This window comes from Gavia stellata, chromosome 2 (assembly GCF_030936135.1).
Source record: "Gavia stellata isolate bGavSte3 chromosome 2, bGavSte3.hap2, whole genome shotgun sequence".
NCBI classification, from domain to species: Eukaryota; Metazoa; Chordata; class Aves; order Gaviiformes; family Gaviidae; genus Gavia; species Gavia stellata.
The window spans coordinates 1780265-1786998 of record NC_082595.1 but is presented as its reverse complement, the minus strand read 5'-3'; the positions used below and the strand labels follow the sequence as shown (position 1 = coordinate 1786998).

Below are 6734 nucleotides of genomic sequence, written 5' to 3'. Positions count from 1 at the left end.
ATACTGTTTGACCAAAATGTAATTAACCGTAATGAATCTAAGTTGATATTTGCAAGTGCAGCTTCCTGCCAAATGTCAATAGTCATCTGCTTCAGTTTCTCTGTCATCAGCGCAATGGATAGAGACGATGCGTCAAGATACCTGATCCTGGGTTGGGAGCAGGTGGGGGAGAAATACAAATGTTACGTTACTTAGATTACCCTTGTATTAATACAATAGCTACTGTTAAATATAGTTATTGTCTCATGGTGAATGCCTAGATATCAATCTCCTAAGTCTGTGGTGAATAACTGTATTTTACTCTTCTTATAGCCCACAGTCGGCAATAATGCAGATACTTAGACATAATCAAGATTTAAAAATAGCTGTAAAACGGGTTTTGCCCTCACGTTAGTCCCTTTGTTGCGCTTAATATCTTTGTCTCCATCCTATGCAAGGATGTTTGAACCGTGAGTCCTTTCAGGGAAGGAACATGTGCTGCTCTGTGCATATATATGTATTGAACCTGAGAAACTAAGGTCTCTTTTTGTTTGACCTTAAGTATCATCAGCACAGTCAGCCTTGTTAATGTTAATAATAATTTTAAATTTGGCATTAGTAATTTGAGATGAATTGGCTAATTGGACACCCAGGTAATACTGTAAAAGTTAATATTTCAGATTCTAAGATTTCCTTAACCTTGTGCCTCCTCCGATTTGCTTAGCCTTAGTGCTTAGATTTGGTCTGTGCTGATTCATTTTAACTGAATACAGCTGGAGAGCGGTGAATGGGTTAGTTGTAGTGTACAATATATTTTATAGGAAAACAATACCAAAAATAGGTCTCTGCCTCTTTGCTTTTGCTCTCCCTGTAATGAAGCTAACTGCTTTTAATTATAGCTTGCAGATACACTGTGCTGAATTACTTAATCTCTGTGTAAGGACTGGATTCTAGTTTCTTGATTGGCATCTGAATATCTGGCAACTTTGCAAAAATCCAAAGCTAAGCGTGAGCATACAGTACAAGATGTATATTACGTATGTGGTAGATCTCTATTGTCAGACCCCTATGCCTTAAAGTTGTTAAGAAACAGGAGAGAGTGAACATTGCATGCCTTTTCAATGTGAGCTTTTCATCCCATTGTGGCACTGTTTGCAATAACCTGAAGCTCCTAGACCAAGGTAGGTTATACTCTTCTTGAAATGCTCAGCTGAAGGTGGTGGTGGGGGGAAAGATCAGGTATCCTCTTTCGTTTTTCAACTGGGATGAAAGTTGGTTTGGAAATGTTCCTTGCTAAAACTGAAGTTGCATTTCCAGTAGTTGGGAGGAGCTCTCAAATTACGTTACCCCACCCAGATTTGCTTGCTTTTGGTTTACCTGGGGAGATTCTACAAGGAAACTGAAGGAGAAAAGGAGGACAGCAACAAAAGGGAGAGCACAGAGGACAGGTCTAAAAAGACAGAAATTTAAAGCAAAGTGCCTCAAGCGGGTAAACCCTCATTTTGGGTTATGTTCAGCAGAGATAACACATGGTTAGCAGTCTGTGGCATGTTGTGGGAGTTCATAAATCCTGTTTAAAGCAGATCACGTCACTGATTCGTTCATCCCTTGATAAAATGTTATGAGTCAGATCCTCAGCTAGTGTAAATTTTCAAAGCTCCATTGGCTTGAGGGAGAAATGTCTTAAGGATCCAGTCTGTAGCGTAGAGAGACCTCATTCTTTGGGTGCCGAGTTTGACATGGCTTCCTTTTGACTGGATCATTATAAGCCCCACTTACACTCAGACAACATTCTTGTAATAGTAACGTTTACCTCCTTGTGTAGAGAATGTTCTGCTAGCTTAAAGAGGACCTACAAGTGAATACTAATGGATGCAGGGTTTTATTTGTTTCTCTTTAAAAGAAACCATGGAAATAATTTTTAGGGAAAATGGTTGGATTTTTTTGGTCTTATACATTAAGTTCGAGTTGGAGAACACTGACTATGTAACACTACAGATGTGCGTAGCTTCTTGTTGGCTTGATATTGGAATAGTTTGCCTTTTTGTTTATACAACATCTTTTTGCACCCATGCAATTGAAATTAAATTGTTAGTATGGTGTTCAAGGAATGTCACTGGTGTATTTTGGACTCCCCTCCAGTGTTTCTTCTAATCCTTTCCAAAATAGAGGTAATTATGCGTCATCTATGAGGAATTTGTAACACAGCGTACTCTGCCCCTTGAGGATCTTTCTTAAGTCATATGTATGTGAGGCCTGGAAAAATCATGTCCTCACATGGTTATATTTGAATATTAGCAACATGACAATGATACAGCTGTGCATTTGTTCCTTCGTGTTCCTGTCTGACTTGGGCTGTGGCCTAGAAGTGATGTCGACGTCAGAATATGTCGGATTGCTTGTTTCTCAAAGCAGGGCTGTGAAGAAGTCTTGCCAGCGTGTGGAAGTCACAGTTGGAAAATCTTGTTGGCAATGGTTGGTTTTTTCTCCCTGTTGTTCTTTTGTAGCAGGAAGTTACAGGAACAGTTTGTCAGGAGAAGCCTTCATGGCACTCGAACCATGTCTCACATCTGCAGGACTGGGCATGGCACCAAAGTGTGTTCACTACGTGGTTTGTGCGGGCGGCCCTTTGCCTGAAAAGGCTCCACAGGTGATCTTGCCGTTCTCATCACCAAGAATCTTAAATATTGCAGATGTGGTGTGACCAGTCTTCCTGGCCCTCTGAGCCACATACCAAAATTTAGGACTGCCAGACTGCCGGCTCGTTTTTCAGTGAGCCAAGGAAGAAGGGTGCTGTGTGCTTTTTGGAGGTGGGAAATGACAGTGGCTCCCAGGAATGCTAGCTGTCCGCTGTGGGTCAGGGCTAGGCTGAAGGGTGTAACTTCAAAGTTTTTGTTAGTGAATACTTCCTGGTTTTCATGAAGTTTACAGTTGGAAGAAGTTAGGGAGCCTTTTCTCCAATGGGGTTTATAGTCCTGATTCTTTGTACAGTTGAAGTGTATATGATCTAGCTTGATTGTGAGAGTCTCCTCTGAAAATCTGTATGCTGGTGTTGCAAGGAAAATGTTTTAAGACAAGTACAAGCAGTGCCTGTAACAACACTGAAGAGCATTTACTCCTATGAAGTAGCAGATGAAATTGGGAGGCTTTTTTCAATGGTTGCTCAGTGGATTAATGGGAAATAGAGCGATCATTTAACTGCACCAGTTTGCAGCTGGTGTTTTAAAATGTGCTGAAGGGGGGGGAAGTATAACTCCTCAGCCTGTGAACTAGGAGATTTCTACTGCCACCCCAGTTTTATCTGTTGCCACACGAGGTTGTTAAATGTAATTCAGAGCCCTTGTCTTTCAGAAACAGATCGTGACCAGTGATAACTTCACATAGAACTCAGCATGTAAATAAAGTGAATTTGATTTTGAAGTTATTGTTTTTAGTACAAACAAACCCATAAACTAAAATAAGACTTTTGCTTAAAATTAAGTAGTGCTTTTTTTTTTCCCCTCCAATTCACGGTGGTGTCTGGAAAAAAAAAAAGACCGTGCCAAGCTGGCGACGAGACCTGGGCTAAAACCCCCTCCTCCCCGAGTCCCAACCCTGGCCTGTTGAGGAATGCCGAGGCATTTGAAGTGAGTATTTTCACAGAACTCGAGGGGAATTTTTAGCAGGTACCTTTGTATATATCTATAGCTTTACGTCTGTGTGTGTGCGTGTGTAAATCAATCTGTAATCAAGCTATAGTTGTGACTAGCTTGCTTTGTACATCTTGGAACTAATCTGTGATTAAGTGCTGCTAAAATCTTATTATTTACCTCAAATCGTGAATGAACCTCAAATTGCTGCTAAGTACACATAATCCTTTAGATAAAACCCGTTGACCAAGTCTGGGTCTGAGATTAGACCTAGCCGCACCTAGACTCCTCTCTAAGAAGTTTAGAAAGCGAGGGGGTCTATTCTGAACTGCGTGACTCAACGGGAGGATTTCTTTATCCCTTGTACTCTCTCTTTTCCTTTAAACATAAACTGTTGACCAAGTCTGAGACTAAGTCTGAATTCAGCTGCACCTGAACTCCTCTTGGAGAAGTTTAGAAAGCAAGGGAGTCCATTCTGGACCTTGTGACTCAACGGGAGGGTCTTCCCTGTTCTTCACCCCTTTGTTTCTCCGCTCGCTCGCTTTCTATGTATAAATCATTCTGAGTTGATTCTAATTTGATTTTCCTTTGTACCTGTTAGTAAGTAGTAGAGTGAACCTTGCCATTGAATTCTGTTAAGTCGCATTTTTATAAACTTGCATTAAAATTGCTTTTACCAATACCCTTAACGGGGATTCTTTAAGCAGCCTAAACCACTCATTCGTGACAGTTAGGAAAAAGTGTTTACTGGAAAAGATGGTGGCTTCAGAGAAATGACATACTCATCATTAAAGGTGTCTGAGAATTGCCAGTCGCGGAGCTGGCGCAGCACGGCACTGCTTTGGTGACGCTGACTTGGTCCTCGCTCGCACGGTAGGCTGACTGCTGTTACAGCGGGAATTGGTAAGCCTGGCGGGGACCGTACACCGGGTCTTCGGAGAGTCCAGTGAAGTGGGCAAGGCTCATGCATTACCTCTTTTTGCTCCTCCGTTCTGTTAATCAAAGAAAAAAAAAAAATTTAACTGTGAGAAGACAGAATTAACACTTGCTTTGCCTGTGTTATATATTGTATTTTTCCCCACAGCTTCTCTTAGAAGTCAAAACCAATCAATTCCATGTAATTGTGGGATACAGCCTAAGGGGTGTTGCACAGGAAATACATTTTGTGCTAATTTGACCTAATGTGAAGACGACTCTAGTGGAAATATGATACACGACTAAAGGAACACCAATGGTAATTTTGCCTACAGAAAGTTACTTACCACAGGTAATAAAAATGTTTGCTTAAATTACATTTACAATTAAAACCTTGTCAGAAGCACAGTTCTTACCTCTTGTGGCGTGAAAGCTGTTTCGGGGAGTGGGCGTAAAACCTCTCCAGTGTGTGGATGGGGAGAACATCTTGCACTGTCTGTATATAACCAAAAACTCCAACACTCTTTCCTGGTGGGGAAGTTCCCTAAAATTAGAAGAAAATGCTTTGATGGTGCTTTTATGGTTTTAATATTTCAGAAAAGCTAAGCACTGGATTTTTTTTTTTTTGAGACTTTTTTTAAAACATCAGTTCTACCTTTTAGTATATAAAAACGTAAGCAGTGACAATGTTACGGAGTACCATGAAGAAAGTATTTCACGGCCCATCAGGGGAGTGGGGAAACCTTCTGAAGAGAAGACTGAAGTTGCCAAACTGGATTGGTACTCCGGCTGCCTTTCTTCTTGTGTGTGTGTGCGCGTGTGTGGTTGTCATAGTCACATCATGTCAACGCACCATCCCTCCTTCTCCTCAGAAGACTATCCAGTGCCACCGTAGCCGATGTTTCAAGTAATTTTCCTCTTGCTCCTTGAGGTAGGTTGTTCCCCTGCCATCTGAGTAGGGATAGGAAATGACACAATCCCTTTGCTGTCACAGGCAGGCGCACTCCAGCAAAACCTTTTTATGACTTTTACAGCGTCACATATCAAATTGCATATACTTGGTGGAGCAGGTTATTCACTAGTTGCTTGTTACTTCACAGTGGCAGCTCCGCGTGTCCGTGTTCATGAATAGCATGCCTGAGAAACACGACTGATCATATATTCATCAGTGGAAACATACTCCAACATCTAAACCAATATATCTACACTGCCTTGTTCACTCTACACAACAAAACATTAACATGACCAGCCTGTCTCAAGATCCCCGAGACCTGAGCTGTGTACACAGGAGCTTGTCCGTTCTTCCCAGCCCTCTCCCTCATGGTGCTCGTATTCCCTGTCGGTGCCATATTGCTAGGTTTAGTCAGCCTGACTAAGGACCTCCTTGCTCTTGTATTTCAAACTGCAGAAACTTTTAAAAGTTCATCAACTGACCAGAAAGAGAATCCAGCGAAAGCTTAAAATCAGATGAAGTCCTGTGAAAAGTACTATAATACCGCGTAGATCCTTAAGAATATAAGTGGAAATGAATGAGCAGAGAAAGGGAGAAAAATGGAAAAAAGTTGAACTCAAAGACAAGTTAAAATTCAAACCATTTGCTTTTAGCAACACAGTTTTAACAAAACCTGTACTGTAACCATTAATTGAAAAGCCTTTCTACTGGAAAACCTTTCTACCGGTAAGACAAATGATGCTCATGCAAAGTTATTCAAATAGAAGAATCACAGAATCACTAAGGTTAGAAAAGACCTGTAAGATCATCAAGTCCAACCATCAACCCAACACCACTAAACCATGTCCTGCAGTGCCACATCTACACGTTCCTTGAACACCTCCAGGGATGGTGACTCCACCACCTCCCTGGGCAGCCTGTTCCAATGCTTCACCACTCTCTCAGTAAAGAAATTTTTCCCAATATCCAGCCTGAACTTCCCCTGGCACAACTTGAGGCCATTTCCTATTGTCCTGTCCCTCGTCACTTGGAGAAGAGACCAACACCCACCTCCCCACAACCCCCTTTCAGGCAGTTGTAGAGAGCGATGAGGTCTCCCCTCAGCCTCCTCTTCTCCAGACTGAACAACCCCAGCTCCCTCAGCTGCTCCTCATCAGACTTGTGCTCCAGACCCCTCACCAGCTTCGTCGCCCTTCTCTGGACACGCTCCAGCACCTCAATGTCCTTCTTGTAGTGAGGGGCCCAAAACTGAACACAGG

General features: G+C 42.0%; 1 long non-coding RNA gene across 1 annotated transcript; it reads right to left on the bottom strand.

Annotated features, from left to right (window-relative positions):
• Positions 1–4332: 4332 nt before the first annotated feature.
• LOC132321990 (uncharacterized) lies at positions 4333–4983 on the bottom strand. The gene is made up of 2 exons (XR_009484986.1): positions 4940–4983; positions 4333–4600 (listed from the first exon to the last, which is right to left on the bottom strand). It is a non-coding gene; the product is annotated as an uncharacterized LOC132321990 (long non-coding RNA).
• Between the last annotated feature and the right edge of the window lie 1751 nt (positions 4984–6734).